The sequence below is a fragment of the Macaca nemestrina genome, chromosome 14 (assembly GCF_043159975.1).
Source record: "Macaca nemestrina isolate mMacNem1 chromosome 14, mMacNem.hap1, whole genome shotgun sequence".
NCBI classification, from domain to species: Eukaryota; Metazoa; Chordata; class Mammalia; order Primates; family Cercopithecidae; genus Macaca; species Macaca nemestrina.
The window spans coordinates 112763904-112783993 of record NC_092138.1 but is presented as its reverse complement, the minus strand read 5'-3'; the positions used below and the strand labels follow the sequence as shown (position 1 = coordinate 112783993).

The following is a 20090-nucleotide window of genomic DNA, read 5'->3' as shown; positions in this document are numbered from 1 at the left end:
GCCTCTCCGCCGTGTGGCCCATGCCTCCTCCCTGGCGGGCTGAGATGTAGGCCTTCAGACAGACGGCAGGAGGCTGCCTCCTGTGGAGGATTTGGGCCTTTAAAATAGAACTTCAACTCCAGGAGACTTACAGGCTACAGCTGCTGAGGGAGAGCAATGAAAAATGAGATTCCTTCTTGAAAAACGATCAGTTTCCTCCTCTGAGGATTCTAGAATAAAGCAACTGAGTTTTTGAAGTTGGGTTGCCCCTGGTTTTTCCTAAGGGCACTCCCCAAATGGTGTGGGGTTTAGAGAGTGTTAAATGAGAGAGGTAATTTGGAGGGAGTTAGAGGAATGCTGTTTGACTGAGTCCAAGATCCAGGGAAGAGGGATGGCTGTCTTTTAAAAACACTTGGTTGGGGAGCCTTTTTAATCAGTCTGGCGAGGCCGTTTTGTAACTGATACAGACTGCTAAGGCATAAAGGCAGTGAGAAAGGGAGGACTTTCTGATTTAGGAAGGTCCCCTCCCCGCTTTCTAGACAAATGTTGGCAATTCCAGGCATCACTGAAATATATGTTCTTCCCCAACCCATTATTTTTGGGGTTGTTTAAAAGTAGTGTCTTGGTTGCACCCATAATCCCACCTCCCAAGTCGAGAGAGCCAGTGTATAACTTTGGCGTCTTCCTTGAGGCCGGGAGACTGTCCCGAGGGTTTGCGCTGAGAGTAGTTTTAGCCGAGGTGCTAGCACAGCCAGGAGGCCTTTGATGTGTGCCTGCTGTGAGCGAGCCATCTTGGTCCTGGGCTTTTCCAGAAGGGTGTAATTCACTTTTACAAGCAGTCCTGGCTTCAGAAAGTCTTTTCTTCTACTCCTACGGTGACTTACTCCCCTGGTGACCAAGATTGTGAACACACTTAATAAACAGCTGATTTGCTAGTCTTTGGCTTCAAAAGGGAGAAGAGGAATCTACACCAAGGTCGTGGCATCTGCGTTGGAAGCCAGGGTGGGGACAGGATGGTGGTGATCCTAGCCGAGCCCAGCGTCCCACGCTGAGTGGGCGCTGACTTAAGTGGAACACTGACCCAGAGGAAATGAAAAAAGTCTTCCAGGGACGAGAGCAGATGTGAGCCCTCTTTCCTCTGAACTTGGCTTCTGCTTTGTTTGAACCATCCTTAGGGTACTTACTGACTCCTCTCTCTACTAAATTAGGAGACCGTGTGGCTGGTGTGTGAAGCAGAACTGATTCAAATCCAGGGTCTGTCACTTACTCCTCAGCCTCACTCTCCCTGTCTGTGGCGTGAAGACAGTGGTACCTGTATTGGAGGGTCACTTCGAGGCTTCAGTGAGATGAGGCCTGTTCAGTGCCTGCAGGGGTGCTGGCTGCTCGCTGCACAAGAAGTGGTCCTAGTCATTGCTGTGTGGCCATTGTCATCGCCACCAGCTCCACGTGGGCAGGGCCTTGTGTTGCTCAGCACCTGATACAACTCCCTATACATAGTGGGGGCCAATATATTTGACTGGAAATGAAGTGGATTGAATTTTAGGCTCTAAACCGATGAAATTCTGGCGGTGCCTAAACCAGCAGGACCTCCAACTTTCCCAGAACCTCAGGAGCCCTCAGGAGCCTCCCATAGGGGTTAGGCTAGTAACTCCGGAGTAAGAGTCAGCTGGTATCAGTAGCACCGTGGTGTGCTCTTCCATCGCGGCTGTCTGTACACTTGGGTGTCATGTCAGAATGGTTGCGTGAGGAGGAGAAAGGGCTGAGGGAGGTGAGTTGACACTTTCTCCGCCAGTTTGGAGGAAGGAGCCTGGACTGCCCTTGTTCGGGGGCAAGGGGCCTGGGTGGTAAACTGGGCCTCCTCCTGACCCTGGCACCTTGCGAGTGCTCAGCATGTAAACGTTTACATAGTGAAGGGGTGGTTGAGTGAGAATGCCGGGCCGTGCCTGACCTGCACTATCCAGTGCAGTCTGCTTCCCTAAGGTGACAGGGAAGGACTTTTCAGGTGACTCCTGTCCCTTCACTGTCTTCTTTCTCTGCCCATGAGCTCCTTCTGCAGTGTCCCAGGCTGCTAGGGATTGTGGCTGCCAGCTCCTTCCCCTGTTGTCTGGGAGATAAATACATAAGTATGTGCTCATTGACAAACGAAAATGCTGTTTTTCCTCTGGAGGCCCAGAGGGTGGCCTGACAAACTGTGAGTTCTCAGAGTCTCTGAGCAGGGCTAGTGCAGCAGAGGTGGGGGCCGTCGCTGCCACCTCCTGCCCGCAGGCCCATGGGGCTCCATCACCATGACCCAGCCCCAGCTAGACAGGCCTTCCTGCCCCCAGACTGGTTGCTTTGCTGGTGGCACTGCGCTGGAGAGCAGGAGGCTGCAGCCCCGGCCGAGTACTGTTGGAGTGCTGAGATGGCATGCTGCCTCCACCTGCCCCTCCTAGGCTGGCAGCCGTCCCAGCAGGCAGGTTTCTCTGAGCCACGGAGACTGCCCCAAACTACTCCACCTAAAAGACGGAGACCGGGGGAGGGCTCTGTCTCCAGGTGATGAGATGCGCCCTGGCCTCTGCTCTGTGGTTTACTCAGAATAAACTGCTATTTTACCATCACCCTTTTTTTCGTTTTGCCTCTGAAAATAAAGCTGAGAAATGACTAATTCACATCTCAGGAAGCCTATGAAGTCTGTGGTTTTAATCTGTAGGTCAATGCCTAACAGTAATGGAAAAGAAACGCTTCCTTGGGAGTAGGCCACCGTGGGGACAGGCCACCTTGAGTGGTTCAGGACACCTGCTAGGGCTGCAGTCACCTTGTCTGTGAAAATGGGAGGGGAGGGAAGGTTTAAACTTAACCCCGTGACTTTGGCCAAGGTCCATGACTCCCGTGTGACTCAGTCTCCTCATCTGTTTAGTGGTAATAAGAATACCTCCCCTCTGATGTTAGCATGAGGACCAGGCATATACCAAGAGCTCCCCACATATTAGAACCCCCACTCCTGGCTTCTAAGGGGATTTCTAAAATTGTAAGTTTTTAAAAAATCTAAATTTTAGCATCTAATTAAAAAATTTCTGAGGGGGAAGTTTAAAAACAGCCACTGCTGATTTAACCACTTGATGGGGCTCCAGGAGGGAAGCCGCTCTGAGTCTCAGAGGCTTCCCTTCCATCCCCTCGAGCTGCGTCTGTGGTTTGTAAGGGGAGTGAGCCTGGTAATTCTCTTCACGTCTCTGGCAGGTCGGGGAGGGGCTCCCAGGACATCATCTCCATGCTTTGTTCACACGGAAAAGTTTACCTGACAGGGGCTGTGGGTTCTGTTTAAATCCTAGGAGATGCTTAAGTTATTGGAATTTTTCTCTATTTTTAAAGCCAGTTGTGTTAAGAAATAACAGCTGTCCACTAAAGATGGTGGCATTTATCCCAAAAAGGAGTATATCTTTGAACCGTCCGGTGGCCACAGATGACATTTATGAATGTTAACTAAGTGCCAGGACTGGGCTAAGTGACTGTGTGTGCAGTACTGTATGACATCCTCCCAGTGGCCCAGTGAGGTAAAGATCACTACTCCCATTTCACAGCAGAGAAAAGCAAGCCCCAGGGAGGCCAACTGACTCAGCATCACACAAGATGAGGCCCCTTTCCTTCCATCTGAGACGTGGGTGGAGTGGGACTACGTGGATAGGCTGCCCTAGCCCACGTGCAGAGATGAGTGCCGCTCCTGTTTGCCCCGTATCATAGCCATAGGACGTGGCGGTAGTTCCCCCTTGAATGACCATGGTCCTTGCCTTCAGAAAAAATCAGTCTGCATTGTTGCGAAGCTATGATCGTAGGGATTTCTTCTCTTGAAACAATAGAAGACTGCCTCTTTTTCCATGCATTCCATCTCCAGGCCTTGTACAGTGACATTTCTTGATGCCATCACCCAGCAACCTCTGTTTCGCTGTACCAGGTACCGTGGAGGAGGAAATGGGGCAGTACCTCCGTGTAGGAAGAGGGTGTGGGAGGGCTCCATAGCCTGGGACTCCAGTGCTGCCCTGAGCCCTGCCCAAGGCGAGCAGGAAGCCGCCAGTGACTCGGTCTCCTCATCTGTTGAGTGGTAATAAGAATGCCTTGGCCAGGCGCAGTGTCTCACACCTGTAATCCCAGCACTTTGGGGAGGCTGAGGCGGGCAGATCACTGGAGGTCAGGAGTTTGGTACCAGCCTGACCAACATAGTGAAACCCCGTCTCTACTAAAGATACAAAAATTAGCCAGGTGTGGTGGCGGGCACCTGTAGTCCCAGCTACTAGGGAGGCTGAGGCAGGAGAATCACTTTTTTTTTTTTTTTTTTTGAGACGGAGTCTTGCTCTGTCACCCAGGCTGGAGTGCAGTGGCCGGATCTCAGCTCACTGCAAGCTCCGCCTCCCGGGTTTACGCCATTCTCCTGCCTCAGCCTCCCGAGTAGCTGGGACTACAGGCGCCCGCCACCTCGCCCGGCTAGTTTTTTTGTATTTTTTAGTAGAGACGGGGTTTCACCGTGTTAGCCGGGATGGTCTCTCGATCTCCTGACCTCGTGATCCGCCCGTCTCGGCCTCCCAAAGTGCTGGGATTACAGGCTTGAGCCACCGCGCCCGGCCGGCAGGAGAATCACTTGAACCCGGGAGGCGGAGGTTGCAGTGAGCCGAGTTCGTGCCACTGCACTCCACCTGGGTGACAGAGCGAGACTCTGTCTCAAAAAAAAGAATGCCTTGAAGGCGAACAGGAAGCGCCACCTTCAAGACCTCAGCACACCACCCTGAAGCAGGCAGATCCCACCAGGCCAAGGCTCTTTGCTTCATGTCCCAGCCGTCCCCATCACAGGAGGTGAGGGCCCAGGCTGTGCGTCTAGTTCAGCAGCACTGGAAATGTGGCCAGTGCCATCTGAGATGTGCTGAAGTGTAAAATCCACACCAGATTAATATGAAAGAAAAAGAAGGTAAATAGCTCATTAATCGTTTTTATATTACATGTTGTAATAATACTTTAGATAAATTGGGTTAATTAAAAAATATTTTTAAGGCCGGGCACAGTGGCTCACGCCTGTAATCTCAGCACTTTGGGAGGCTGAGGCAGGCAGGTAACTTGAGGTCAGGAGTTCGAGACCAGCCTAGCCAACATGGTGAATCCCTGCCTCTACTAAAAATTCAAAAATTAGGCAGGACGTGGGGATGCACACCTGTAATCCCTGCTACTTGGGAGACTGAGGCAGGAGAATCACTTGAACCCAAGAAGTGGAGGTTTCAGTGAGCTGAGGTCTTGCTGCCACACTCCAGCCTGAAGGACAGAGTAACCGAGACTCTGTCTCAAAAAAAAAAAAAAAAAAGTAAATTACATATGTGGTTCACATTATGTTTCTATTGGATAGTGCTGGCCCAGAGAGTCCATTATGCTTTAGAACCTAGAGGAAGAGGGTGAACAGTATAATCTTTCTTGTCTATTCCCTGGAGGTAGCTTGAACAACAGATAGTAGTAACCCAGGCTGAAGCATCCCACCAAAGAAAGTTCCTGATCGAGTTGTCTCTGACTCGTGTGCTAGAACTACTTAGAGAATTACGTTAAAAATCCTTATAAACCATCCTTTCTACATCTCTGATCTGATATTACCCTCTGGCGTAGATTGAATGTCATAGCTGTTAGTTGTTATAGGGTTCATTCATTGATTCTTTTATCTGTGTGTTTGCTAACAAGCACTTATTTATTTTCATGGTGTGCCAGTTATTGGGCTAAGTGCCAGATTCCAAAATGAATGAGATTTGATTCTCTCATTGGGGTCTCAAAGGACTAGTTAAGTAGAACCCTTCTCTCTCCCCTGAATTCTGAAAGCTGGAAAAGAAGACAGTAAGGTAGATAGACGGGGACCCAAATATCACCTTGATTCCTAAAGCCTTGCTTGAAGGATGCAGCTTGTTCTAAGAGCCCAGTGAGCTTCCCAGTATTGAGTGCCAGGATTAGACCAACATTACCCAGCCACTCATAGTGGCTTTGCACTTGTCAGGCCTCCCCATCTGGGGGACATCAAACAGCTTACCATGGAGGGCTTACTCTCAGAGGTGGGGAGGGGGTTGGTTGGGTGCAAATCACACAGGGCCTCTCTAAGGGAGAGGAGACGCCATCAGAGGGTTTCAAACAGAAGGGTGACATAGCCAGACTTAGCTCTTATAAGGACTACTCTGATTGCAGAGTTGAGAATGGGGAGGGCAAGGAGCAGGGGACAGTTAGAAAGCCATCGCAGTCATCCAGGTGAGGAATAAAGATGGCACTGGCCAGGCTGACCGTGGTGCAGGTGGTGAGAAGTGGTGGATTCTGAATGTACCATTAGGGTAGAACTCACAGGATTTGCCAAAGGATTGCAGGATGGACTCAAGCAAAAGAGAAGAATCAAGGATTTTAAGCTGAGCTGCTGGAAGGGTGAAATGTCCTGTTTACCAAGATGTGGTCAAAGCAGGTTTGGGAGGAAGCTTCAGAGATGCAGCTTTAGACTTGTGTTTGAGCCACCTGTCAGATGTCCAAGGGAATCACCAAGAGCTTGTGTTGTGTAAAGAGACCACCCAACAATGAAGTAACCTGGCCCTCTTCTCTATCTGCACATGTCCCTGAGGGCCTCCACTGGCCTCCTAGCTTCCTATACTGTGTATATGCCAGCAGCTCCCAAATATATACCCCTAGCCTTCATCGAGCACCTTCACTCCTCTTGAACTGCCTAATTCAGGCTCCTGTGGATGTCTAATATGGTATTTGTAGGAAGAGGAAATAAGGATGGATATACTACTTATTTCTGTGTAAATGAGGGATAAACCAGAAGTTACGTAGTTTTTTAACTTTTGAACTCTATAAATGTTTTACAAATTCAAAAAAAATCCTGAAATTGAATATCAGTAAAAACAAACCTAACTGTATATTAAATGATAATGTAACCCACACAGAAAAAAGAATTAGAGTATCTTTTTGAACACAGTACTTGCTGTATGCCCGTCACAGGATATATTCTAAGGACTAAAAGAATTGCTAAGAAATCTTGAACTTTTACCTTTAGTGGTTGTTGATAATGATATTGCTGTAGCAATTCTGAAGAAATTGTGTGTTTATTGTAGGATAAAGCAGATGAGTAGATTGATGATGTTAGAAACCAGGGTTCTCACTGTCATGGAAGGGGGCTGCAAATATGGAATCAAGGAAGGAGGAAGAACCCAGTGGTGTTGGCTTGCAATAAGAAATAACAGTATTAACTTCTAATTTAAAAAAATATATATGTATACACACACACTCATGTTTAATTATATGTATTTACATTAAATATATGTATGTATTTCTCTCCTAGCTGTGTCCACTGAAAGGACATAGAACAGTGACATCCCAGTGGCAATGAGCACATCTGATGCCCAGATCTTGGTTTCTAAATACCACTCCCCACCAAAAGGAGCTAGGGCACATTAAAGAAGGGGCAGATTCCACGCTGATTTCCTTGAGAAATGGGGTAGGGAAGGTACAAGGTGATTCTGGAGCTTCTTTTGCATCAAAAACCAAAGAAGTGTTCAAAGATTGATGGAGCCTCCTCAGTAACACTGGAGATGGGTTAAAAGGGCTCCCTCTGGCCAAGTTTGGAAGTTTGAACATCAAAGGGCATGATTATAATGGATTCTAACGTACTGAATAATAAATGAACATCCAAGTCCATAGTGATACCAAAAAAAGTGAGGGGTGGGGGTCTGTTACTTATAAAGGAATGCCAGCCAATAAATGCCGAGGAATAATTAAAAATCACCGATGTGTAACCACTAGTAAAATAAAGATTCACATAAGGAACATCAGTGGATGCCAAACTATTTCAGTGAAAATTTGTTAGGGAACAAGATGCTTAAAATCTCAAATCGCAGTACAGATTACTTATTAGTTACAAAAGAGAAACTATGTCATTGCAGTGGAGAAATTTGGCAGATACCACCTTGACCAAGTGATCGAACTTAGCGTTATCAGTAACTGATATAATACAGTAGAAAGCACATACCACCCAGGAACTATGTTTACCGAACATGTATTACCTGAATCTCATGACAGGGAACAGGCAGGTCCAACCTACAGGGGACCTCCTCCAAGACAACCAGCAGGCACTTTTCAAAATATGTCAACGTCCAAAAGCCAGTCCCCTCCCTCCTGCCTCCAGACTAGATAAGGGAAATTGGAGAGACGTGACAGCCAGATGCAATGTGTGCTCCTTAATTGGGTCTTGGATTGGGGGAAAAAAAAAAAAAAGCTACAGAGAACATAATTAGAGAAATTTGCTTATGGAGCAAATATTAATGTCAGTGTTAAATATCTTGGGTATGATAATGTTATTATGTTATTTATGTAGGAGAATGTCCTTGTTCCTAGGAGAGGGACAGCTGGTAGTATTTAGAGATGTGTTATAACGTGTGCAACTTTAAGTTGCTTTGATGAAAGATAAATTTGCATGTGTGTATCTGTGAGAGAATGAAAAGGGAGGGAAAGCGAGCATGACAGAATGTTAACAGTTGGTGAATCTAGGTGAAGGGTGTGTGGACGTTTGCTTCATAATATTCTTTCAGCACATCAATAGGTTTGATTTTTTTTTTTCCCCAAAATACGACGTTGGAACTAGGCATCGAGGCTCACACCTATAATCTCAGCACTTATGGGAGGCAGAGGCAAGAGGATCACTTGAGCCCAGGAGCTCGAGACCAGCCTAGACAACATAGACCCCGTCTCTACAGAACGAACAAAATTTAGCCAGGTGTGGTAGCTCACGCCTGTAATCCTAGCACTTTGGGAGGCCGAGACAGGCAGATCACTTGAGGTCAGGAGTTCGAGACCAGGTTTGCCGAAATGGTGAAACCCTGTCTCTACTAAAAATACAAAAAAATTAGCCAGGCATGGTGGTGCATGCTTGTAATCCCAGCTACTCAGGAGGCTGAGGCAGGAGAATCACTTGAACCAGGAAGGCAGTGAGCTTAGATCATGCCACTGCACTCCAGCCTTGGTAACAGAGTGAGACTCCATGTAAAAAAAAAAAAAAAAAAAAAAAATTAGCCAGGCATAGTGGCACATGTCTGTAGTCCCAGCTCCTCAGGAGGATCACATGAGCCCCAGAGGTCATAGCTACAGTGAGCTGGGATCATACCACTGTACTCCAGTCTGGGCAACAGAGGAAGACCCTATCTCAAAAAAAAAAAAAAACAATGTTGGGGGAAAATAAAGGATAAGAGGAAGGGAACTGTAGACAGCATATAGGCAAGTCTTTCAAGTGGTTTTGCTATTTAGAGAAACAAATGTGGGAGTAGCTGGAGGAGAAGGTGGGCTTAAGGACTTGGGTTTTTAAGATGGGGGAGATCTACCATGCGTATGTGCATACGTGAAGTGACCACAGCAGAAGGAAACCTAGTGGTGGGGAGAGGAGAGAATGGCTGGTGCAGTGTGTGAGCAGGCCTGGTGGGTGGGGCCCCACTGCTGATGTAAGGCACAGATGAGATGCCTAAAAAGTCATTGAATGAGTTTTGGTTTTAATTCTTAGGCTAACCTCATGAAATAGATACTATTATTAAAAATATATTGATTCAATCTTGGTTAAACATAGAAAATTATAGGATTCAATTGTACTTACATTAAGTTCCTAGAATTTTTCACACAATAAGGGAGAAGAGATTGGAAAATGTTTATTTACTGGTGATTTAAGATCCTCAGAATGTATACATTTATGTAGGTGTTATCTTTTGTTATTTTTTAAAAGATGAAACAAAAATTTCCTGAGATATTCACAGGCTCTTCCTGAGATCGTAAATTCAGAGTTCTTAGGGAAGATATTCATGGGTAAATACATTTGTTTGTTTTAGGGAATGGAATTTCCTTAACTTGTAAATGAACTTTGCAATTGTTAATCTGACCCATATAAAAATCATGTGGGGCCGGGCGCAGTGGCTCACGCCTGTAATCCCAGCACTCTGGGAGGCTGAGGCAGGTGGATCACGAGGTCAGGAGATTGAGACCATCCTGGCTAACACGGTGAAACCCCGTCTCAACTAAAAATACAAAAAAAAAATTTAGCCGGGTGTGGTGGCGGGCGCCTGTAGTCCCAGCTACTCAGGAGGCTGAGGCAGGAGAATGGCATGAACCCCGGGGGATAGAGTCTGCAGTGAGCCGAGATCACGCCACTGCTCTCCAGCCTGGGCGACAGAGCGAGACTCTGTCTAAAAAAAAAAAAAAAGAAAAAAAAAATCATGTGGGCTGTTTTTCAGAAGAATCTTAGACCTTTGTATCTAGTTTATTTCACCTTTTTATTGGAAAATAAAATACAACTATACATCAGAAAGTATATACACATACCTTATGCAGATAACTTGCAGGATTTTCACAAGTTGAACACACTGGTACAACCAACCCCCAGATCAAGAAACAGGCCGTAACCGTCACCTCAGGAACCCACTGCCTCATGTCACCTGCCAGTTAACCACCCCCACTCCCCGAGCATAACCACTATCTTGAATCCCCAAATAATAGATTAATTTTGTCTGTTTTTGTGTTTATATAAATGGAATCGTATAAAATGTACTCTTTTGAATCTGGCTTCTCACTACACTCATGAGAACCGCCCCCGTCACGGGTGTAGATTGCATGGTATTCCACTGTGCGAACGTGCCACAGTTCACCCGTCCTGCTGTGGACAGGCATTCGCCGAGTGCTGCTGTGATATTCAGGTACGTGTCTGATGGTGAACTCACATAGGCATTCTTTGGAGTGGAGTTATTGGGCTGGAGAGGAAGTGGGTGGCTGTCAGTCAGCAGGGTAGAGAGTCCCCCTTCTCTTCATCCTCACCGACAGTGTTCCCTGTTTTTTCTTTTTATCCATTCAGGCATGTTTGTGGTGGTAGCTCTGTGGTTTTGATGTACTGCTTCCTGATAACAAATGTCATTGAGCCCCGTGTTGTATGTTTATTGGCCGTTTGAATATTGCCTTTTGTGAGGTGTCCAATTCTGAATCTCTTTGTAGTGCTTACTAGTTAACGCAAGTAAAATGAAAAGGGTGACTCTGTCAGATCTTAACCCAAATCCAAGGTGAAGCCTGGTTTCCTGCATAGGCAGCAAGGCCCCAGGGCTCAGAATCCCTCCTCACCCCTTCTGCCGCCATCCAGGGCCCCACTCTGGGGCAGGCAGTGCTGGCCGCATTCAGCTCAGTGCCGGGCAGTTTGACCGTATCGCATCCAGCTTCCCATGCCCGTCCTCTGTGACCGAACCACTCCATCCCTGGGATGCTGTCTCACCACACAAGGGCGCAGACAGGCCAGCATGAGGGTGTTCATCAACGCAGCATTGTTTGAAGAGAGAAGTCAGAATCTATTCAGTCAGGGCCCTGACTGCATAAATACACTGTGGTCGCCGTCCAGCAGAGCATCATGCAGCCATTAACTGCTCTCACATGGGAAAATGCCCACAATGGCTTGTTGTTTAAAAAAAAAAAATGAAAAAGAGTTCTGCTGTATGTGGAGTTATGAGAAATTTTTACCTTCTACGTTATATATTTTACAGTGCTTGGCTTTTTATAATGAGATTGTTTGAAAATTTTTTTAAAAGATAGGCTTAGTATTCCCATTAGCAGTGTCATAGTTATCCAGTAGACTTCCTGAACAATTGGGTAGTAGGAATGGATTTTCATGACAAAAGAGTCTTTGGAATTGCAAAACTTCAAATACTGTTTTCCCTCTGTTTTAACAGGAATAGTTCTATATTAAGTAAGACAGAGGATCTTTCGATGTGAAAGTTGTTAGAAAAATATAACTCCAGGCAGGGCGCAGTGCCTCATGCCTGTACTCCCAGCACTTTGGGAGGCCGAGGCGGGCAGATCACGAAGTCAGGAGATTGAGACCATCCTGACTAACACGGTGAAACCCCATCTCCACTAAAAATACAAAAAATTAGCTGGGCGTGGTGATGGGCGCCTGTAGTCCCAGCTACTTGGGAGGCTGAGGCAGGAGAATGGGGCGAACCCAGGAGGTGGAGCTTGCAGTGATCCGAGACCCGGCCACTGCACTCCAGCCTGGGCAACAAAGCGAGACTCCGTATTAAAAAAAAAAAAAAAAAGAAAGAAAGAAAAATATAATTCTAGGTTGGTTTTGGCTCGACTAGACTGGGGTTATTTTTAGCTTTTGCCTTTTTAAGTGTTGGCAGAGACCTGACAAGGTTATCACATGACAATAATAGCTGCCATGTAGTAAGTATTTCTATATATCAGGTCCTTGGCTACATGCTTTACACACAGGTCACATTTAATCCGCACAATTACCTGAGGAGGAGGAGCTAGGTCTGTGGCTATGGCTTTCCTCTGGATGAGGAACCGGAGTCTTGGGTGAAAAGTTTGCCCAGGTTAATGGCCAAGCTCAAGTGAAAACAAAGACACACAGGCCTGGCGTGATGGCTCATGCCTGTAGTCCCAGCACTTTGGGAGGCTGAGACAGGAGGATCCCTTGAGCCCAGGAGTTCGAGACCAAGCTAGGCAACATGGCGAAACCCTGTCTCTACTGAAAATACAAAAATTAGCCAGTCTCATAACCTGGTCTCAAGATAAAATAAATAAATTAATAATTAAAAAAAAAAAAAGCCACAGACTTCAGCTGTGCTGCCTGCCATGCCCACAGCCCTCTGTCTCCATCTTTACCTTGCAGTGCACAAAATCCTAGACAAGTGAAAAGACTGTTAAAAAATCTGAAATCCTCATCTTTAAAAAAGCCCTTCCTAATGTCCTCAATCACGCCTCCATTGCGTTTGTCCTTTTTATGCATTTGGAAAAGGGAATGTGGATTAAGTAAGTGATCTCTAAATCCTTCCCAGTGCTCTACTTCTGAGCCCAGTAGAAGACAGGGAATGAGGAATTCACAGTCACAGCATTTCTCAAGATTGGCTGCCTCAAAGTTGTCCACCTTGCCCTTGACTTTGTGATGTTTAGAGACTCCCCGCCATCCCTGGTGAGAGATTAAGCTGAGACAGAAACCACTGCTAAGTTGGGATCCCAGCTGCTGCTACAAGTGACACAGAAAGAAGGCCAGTTGATAGCCACATTTGTCAGCAACAGGCAGAGACGATTGTTAAGCCTGGCCGCACGGCAAGTTAAAAATTTAACAATGAAATATTGGCATATTGGCATCTGGCAGACCACTTTGGAAGACATTGGGTTGGGCTTTGGTGTCTTTTTATTCTGCTTGGGTTTCTGTTGAGACATGATCCTCTCCTCCAGCCCATCCTCTTTCTCTCTCGATGGAGAAGGACTTTCATCCGACAGCCAGATCTGTGGCCCGCGATGGTTGCCCAGGAAAGTGGCTGCTGTTGTTAACATCACAGTCATTTATACAGAAATTGGTTGTGAGCTCATATAAGCCACCCTTCCTCTTGAGGGAATGACTAGCAGATTAGTCATTGGGAGTCTCTGACCTCAGGGTAAATGTCACATGGAGGCTAAATGTCTGAGGCTTTCTGTTCTTACATTCAGGTGAATTTCAAGTTCCTCTCACAGATTGGATAGATCACAATAAAATAAACCAGCATGTGGCATTTCCAGGTGAAGGAGGACTTTCGTGTCCTTTCTTAGACATGGCCATGTGGGAAAGTGTGCATGTCTGGCAACCCCAGGTGTCGGGAGGAATATGGAGCAACTAGGACTCTCCTAACCTTGCTGGTGGGACTGTAACGTGGGAGAGCCACTTGGGAGAATCGTTTTGCAATATCTGTAAGAATCAATGTGACATATGCCCTACAGTCCAGCCATTCTGCTGTTAGAGGCCTCTTGGCATGTGTTCCAGGAGACAAGTGTGAGCAGCATTGTTTGTGAAAGCAAAAATGCTGGAAGCAACCCAGTGTCCACTGACAGGAGAGCAGATAGATGAAGCTGGGCTTATGGAATCTACAGAATTTCTCAGCATTGAAAACGAAAGCACTGACACACCCCAGCATGCCTGAGTGTGAGGCCTGCTGTTGCGGAAAAAGCAAGAGCATGAGAATCTTTACAATATGCCATCACTTCTGTAAAGTTCACAGACTTATAAGTTAAAGTGTGTGTGTCGATATAAACTATCTGGAAAAGTAAGGGATGATACGTCTGGAAGTTAGAGTCGGGCTGCCCGTAGGGAAGAGGCGTGGCTGCAGAGGAGCGCGTGGCGGCACCAGTGGAATCCATTTGCTTCTCGAGCTGCACTATCCAGTGTGCCAGTCACCAGCCCCAGGGGCTGTTTAAATTACACAGTTAACTCACAGTTCAGTGCCTCAGCCACAGCAGCCACAAGCAGGCCTCAGTAGCCACTAGTGCCTGTCGTGTTAGACAGTTCAGGTACCGGCTGCCTCCATCGCTACAGAAGGTTCTGTTTGATAGGCCAGATGGTGGGTGCCTGGATTTGGTTCATTCTGTATAACTTGTATGTATATATTTGTATAAAATCTTTAAATTTTTTGTTTTAACTTCAGTTCTAGCAAATTACTAAAAAGAGGCATATACAAAATCGACAGTGTAACTTCCTAAGTGTGAAAAGCGGGGAAATAGCAAGAGAGTGGTCAGTGGCACTGCCTGAGATGTAGCAGTCATGTGGGAACACTCCCTTCACGTCGCCCTCCATCCCAGATGATTGACATGCATGAGACAGGGGCAGGGAGAGTGCCTGTCTGTCTGTCCGTCCATCTGTCTGGAGCCGTTGGCAAGATTGCCCTTGCAGCAGTGTTCATGCGAGGGCACCTGTCGTTTCCTCCCCACCCTGCTGTTGCAAGGCATTATAGTACCTCCTCAGCACTCAAAGGCATAGTGTGAATGACCTTGAAAATCACCTGAAGCCTATGCTGCAAACCCAAGGTTTCAAGAAGAATGTGACAAGCATACTGTCCTAGTTAGTGCTGTCCTCGATTTCCAGCGTTGAGAAGGTTGGTTGTCATTTGAAAGAATCTCTCCTCTCTGCCTGATTTATGACTTCTTGTGCTAGAGCTGACTCTTCCGAGGCAGATACCCTGAAGAGGGAGATTTATTGGTAGGCATTGCACTATCTTTAGGTGCTGACATGGTTTCCCAGCTGTGCCCAAAGCAGACGAGAATTGTGAGTGCAATAATAGCCCTCCTGAGTTCTGTCAACAGCTCATGGGCAGAGGTGCACTGGGTTGGTCCCTGCCCTTGCTGGAACCTGAGAGGGTTTTTGGTGATCGAACGCCACACCTCACTTGTCAACCCCAGTTCCGCCCTGGTCATGATGGCGTAGTTGTGAATCTTGCCACCTCCTCAGCCCCGTGCCTGCCTGAACAGCAACTCAGGGCAGTAGACGGTGGAGAAAGCGGAAGTTGGCTCACCCAGCCTGAAGATCTTTGACCACCAGAGAACCCATGCATCCTGCCCAGACTTCTCCATTTGTGTCTGTTTTCCCTGCTTTCAGTCTTACTTAACAGGGTAGAAGTGGCATGGATTAGGAAACTGCTCTGACAGCCCATCTGACTTGGAAACTTGCCTGGTGAGGGAAGAGGCTGTGTCTTTTAGGGACGCCGTGGGGCCGTCCTCAGAAGACATGGGGTAGGGACAGCAATAGGATCCATATGCAGGGAGGCAGGTTAAACCAAAGAGGGAAATAGACTAATAGGCTAAAGGCCAGATTGAGACTTCTGGTTCAGTGCCAAAGGAAGAGAAGAGTGGGCATTTATAAGGTCCTCATTTACTTAGGATAGTGAGTTAAATGTTCAGTGTTGCCGATTAACTGGATGAAGATCTGGAAACATTTGGGAAATAAGAATTCAGAATCGATCGACCTTGCTATGCATCCACGCTCCTCGTGTTGAGCAGGTGCCATGTGTCAGGCATTTTGTGAAATACCTTATTGCATTATTCACAGTAAATATCTCATTTAATCTACATCACATCACATCACATCAGCCATCTCAAGAAATATGATGTTATCTTACTCATTTTCCAGACAAAAAAGGGAAAGATTTAGAGATGATATCTAAGTATTTTAATGCAAGCATTCTGACTCCAGTGCATACCCCCCTTTAAAAGAGATGGGTTCTTGCTATGTTGCCCAGGCTAGCGTCCAGTGGCTGTTCATAGGCACGATGATAGCATACTACAGTGCTAAAATCCTGGACTCAAGCAATCCTCCTGCCTCAGCCTCCCACGTAGCTGGGACTGCCGGCATGTACCAACAGGCCCGGCTAACAGTGCACACCCTCTTAAGCATCACATGAAGGATTAGACTGTTCACATCCATGTTGAAGTATAAAGAAGGAATTACAAACTGTAAATGGGATCCACCCTGCTTGGGTGAGAGAGAGAGAAGAGGCAGGACACAGGGGAGCGGGACAAGTGGCACCATCCCAGTTCACTTGAATGCCAGGGATGACTGCTAACATATGAGGGCTGGTGTTGAGAGCCTCCTGACCCTGTTGAGCTGTTCCAGGTGAGCTAGCCAGGTGCAGCAGCTTCCTGTTGACTTGTGTTCCCATCTGGGGACTAAGAAGGGCTTTCTGCAGCTCTGGCCAGCACACAGCTGTGAAGCTGTTTGGTTTGACCACATGTGAATGCGGGTCAGGCCGTGGCTTTTCTTTTGGTCCAGAGCACCATGTGTGCCTAGGTAATTTGCAAAGTGTAGATAGTTTATCTGATCCTGCCTGGCCACCTGGAAGGTCTTTAACAAAGGAATTGAACTTCGGCCTTGTTAAGTCACGTGCAGCAATAGTAGACACCGTGAGAGCTGTGTAGTGCAAGGTGCTGTGCTGTTTATTCAGAGGGTTGTTTTGTTTTGTTTGGTTGTACTAAATTGCTGGAAAAACTTGACAGAGGGAGTTCTTTTTATTTTTAAAACTACAGGTATTTATTTTTCCATTGCGTAGCACAGGGTTTTCTTCCTTAATTTTCAGCCAATTTCAAGTATTTTCTGCTGTTACTAAAGAAGCAATCTTCTTCCTGGGATATTTTTGTTGTTGGTTGATTTCTTCATTTGTTGAATGTGTGTTTACTGATTATCTTCTGTGGACCAACTACCGTGTCAGCGCTGGGAAAACAGGCATGAACAAGACAGGTGCAGTCCTCAGGGAACTTGTCCCCTGAGCCTTAATTTTTTTTGAGGCAGGGTCTCGCTCTGTTGCCCAGGCTGGAGTGCAGTGCTCACTGTAGCCTCTAACTCCTGGGCTCAAGCAGTCCTCCCACCTCAGCCTCCTGAGTAGCTGGGACTACACGTGTGCACCACCATGCCCAGCTAATATTTTGTAGGTGCACCACCATGCCCAGCTAATAGGTAGACAAAGTCTCACTCTATTGCCTAGGCTCCAACTCCTGGGCTCAAGTGATCCTCCCGCCCCAGCCTCCCAAAGTGCTGGAATTACAGGCATGAACCACCGCGCCCATCCAAACTTGCATTCTTGTGAGGAGGCAGGTGTAAATAAATCAATTAATAAGATGTTTTCAGACACTGGAACAGGTTGTAATAATGCTGAGATGAAGGAAGACTGCCAGTGGGCTTTTTAAAAAAAATAGCTTTATTGATATTTAATTCACATATCATACAATTCATTCAAAAAGGGTACAGTTCTTTTTTTTTTTTTTTCCTTGTAATTCACTGGGCCTACAACCATCACCAGATTCTAATTTTAGAATACTTTTGTACACCAGGAGAAAAAACTCCATACTGATCACAGCAGCCCTCTCCATCTCTCGGCCCCATCCAGTCTTAGGCAACCACCAGTCTACTTTCTGTCTCTATGGATTTGCCTATTCTGGACATTTCAAATGAATGGAACCATACAATACATGGTCTTCTGTGGCTGACTGCTTTAGCTTAGATAATGTTTTCAAGGTTCAACTGTGTTGTAGCTGATCAGTACTTAATTTCTTTTTATTGCCAAATAATATTCCATTGTATGGAATATAATAATTTTATTTAGTCATTCACAAACATGTGGACATTTGAGTTTTTCCCATCTTTGGCTATTATGAATAATGTTGCTGTGAACTTTCCTTTGACTTACCTGTACAAGTCACATGGATTTAGGCTTTCATTTCTCTCGCAAATGTGCCCAGGAGTGGAATTTCTGGGTCACATGTCAACTCTGTGATCTTGTGAGAAACTGCCTGACATTTTCCAAAGCAGGGAAACCATGTTACATTCCTGCCAGCAATGTGTGGGGCTTTCAGTTCTCCAGTCCTCACCAACACTTGATACTGTCTTTTTTATTAGACTTAGTGTGCATGAAGCGTTACGTTTCCTTAATGGCTAATTATGTTGACTGTCTTTCCATGTGCTTATTGCCAATTTGTATATCTTCTTTGGAGAATGTCTGCTCCAATTCTTTGCCCATTTTACATTGGGTTATATGCCTTTTATTCTAGAGCTGTAAGAATTTTTTAATGTTTTCTGTATACAGGTCCCTTATCAGGTATAGCTGGCCCTCCATACCCATGGGTTCTGCAGCCTCTGATTCAACCATTTTCATGGTTCAAAAATATGCAGGGAAAAACAGTAAAAATAACAGTACAATAATGCAAATTTTAAAATAAAGTGTAACTATTTACATAACATTTATATTGTATTAGGTATCATAAGTAATCTAGAGATGATTTGAAGCATGTGGAGGATGTGTGTGCGTCATACACAAATATTCCGCTGTTTTATATAAGGGACTTGAGCATCGTGGATTTTGATCCCTGAAGGGGATCCTGGAACCAAGCCCCTGATGATGCTAAGGTTCATATGATTTTCAAATAGAGTCATGCTCTGCATAACGACATTTCAGTTAGTGATAGACCACATATAAGGCAGACCACATTATAATCTTGTGGTCCCATAAGATTATCATAGAGCTGAAAAATTCCTGTCACCTCGCCTGATGTAGCCATCGTAACATCCAACACAGTGCATTACTCACGTGTTTATGGTGATGCTGGTGTAAATGCATAGCGCATATGGTTATGTACAGCACATAGTACTTGATAATGATAATAAATGACTATGTTACTGGTTTATGGATTTGCTGTACTTTTTATCATTATTTGAGAGTATGCTTCTGCTTACTAAAAACAAAATATTAACTGTAAAACAGCCTCGGGCAGATCCTTCGGGAGGTGTTATAAAAGAAGGCATTGTTACCATAGGAGATGACAGCTTCATGCATGTTATCACTCTGAAGACCTTCCAGTGGGACAAGATGGGGAGGTGGAAGATAGTGATACTGATGATCCTGCCCCTGTAGACCTAGGCTGATTAATGTGTGTCTGTCTTTGTCTTTAGTGAAGAGTTTTAAAAGTAAAAAAAATAATAATTTTTTAAATAGAAAAAAGCTTAAAGAATAAGGATATAAAGAAAGAAAATATTTTTGCCAACCTGGGCAACATAGTGAGACTTCATCACTATAAAACGTTTAAAAATGAGCCAGGCATTGCAGCACTTGCCTATCGTCCTAGCCACTCGAGAGGCTGAGGCAGGAAGATGTCTGAGTCCAGGAATTCCAGGCTGCAGTGAGCCGTGATCACATCACTGCACTCCAGTCGTAGCAAAAGAGTGAGACCCCATCTCAAAAAAACAAAAGAAGAATACTTTGTACAGCTGTACTATGTTTATATTTTAAGCTATTACAAAAGAATAAAAATTTTTTAATTAAAAGTTTATAAAGTAAAGTTACAGTAAGCTAAGGTTAACTTATTGACGAAAGAACATTTTAAAAATAAATTTAGGTTAAATGTGCCACGGTTATAAAGTTTATCCTGGTGTACAGGAGTGTCCTAGACCTTCACATTTACTCCCTGATTCACTCAGAGCAATTTCTAGGCCTGCAGCCTACATTCATGATAGTGCCCTTCACAGGTGGAATTTTTAATCTCTTATACCATTTACAGTACCTTTCCTACATTTAGATATGGTTGGATACACAAATACCATTGTATTGCAGTTGCCTGCGGTACTCAGTACAGTACCGTGCTGTACAGGTGTGTGGTCTCGGAGCAATGGGTATTACTCCATATAGCCTAGGTGTGCAGTAGGCTATCCCATCAAGGTTCATTTGAATACACTCTATGACATTTGCACAACGAAGTCGCCTAATGGTGCATTTCTCAGAACTCATTCCTGTCCTTGAGCAATACATGACTGTATTTTCTTTCAT

The 20090-nt window shown here is 45.6% G+C and overlaps 1 protein-coding gene across 15 annotated transcripts in view; it reads left to right on the top strand.

Moving 5' to 3' along the window:
* LOC105464055 (Rap guanine nucleotide exchange factor 1) overlaps positions 1-20090 on the top strand; it is a 160180-nt gene that overhangs the window by 63109 nt on the left and 76981 nt on the right. The window lies entirely within an intron of this gene.